The sequence below is a fragment of the Lynx canadensis genome, chromosome B1 (genome assembly GCF_007474595.2).
Source record: "Lynx canadensis isolate LIC74 chromosome B1, mLynCan4.pri.v2, whole genome shotgun sequence".
NCBI lineage: Eukaryota > Metazoa > Chordata > Mammalia > Carnivora > Felidae > Lynx > Lynx canadensis.
In genome coordinates, this window is record NC_044306.2 from 10654135 (window position 1) to 10654430 (window position 296).

The window sequence follows — 296 nt, forward strand, 5'->3', positions numbered from 1 at the left end:
ACCGTATTCTTAAAAAGTGAAGATTTCTGTATTTAAATGTAGATTTTTTTTGTAGTTGTCATGCTGTCACCTTCATAGATTGAACATACCACTGGATAGTGTCATAATGTTTGCCTTCAAAAGATAGTCTATTTCGTTTCCTGGGTGGTTCAGTCTGTTAAGTGACTGACTCTTGATCTTGGATCAGGTCATGAATTCTGAGATCAAGCCCTGAGTTGAGCACTGAGCTGACAGTGAGGAGCCTGCTTGGGATATTCATTCTCTCTCTCTCTCTTCTCTCTCTCTTTCTCTCTTCT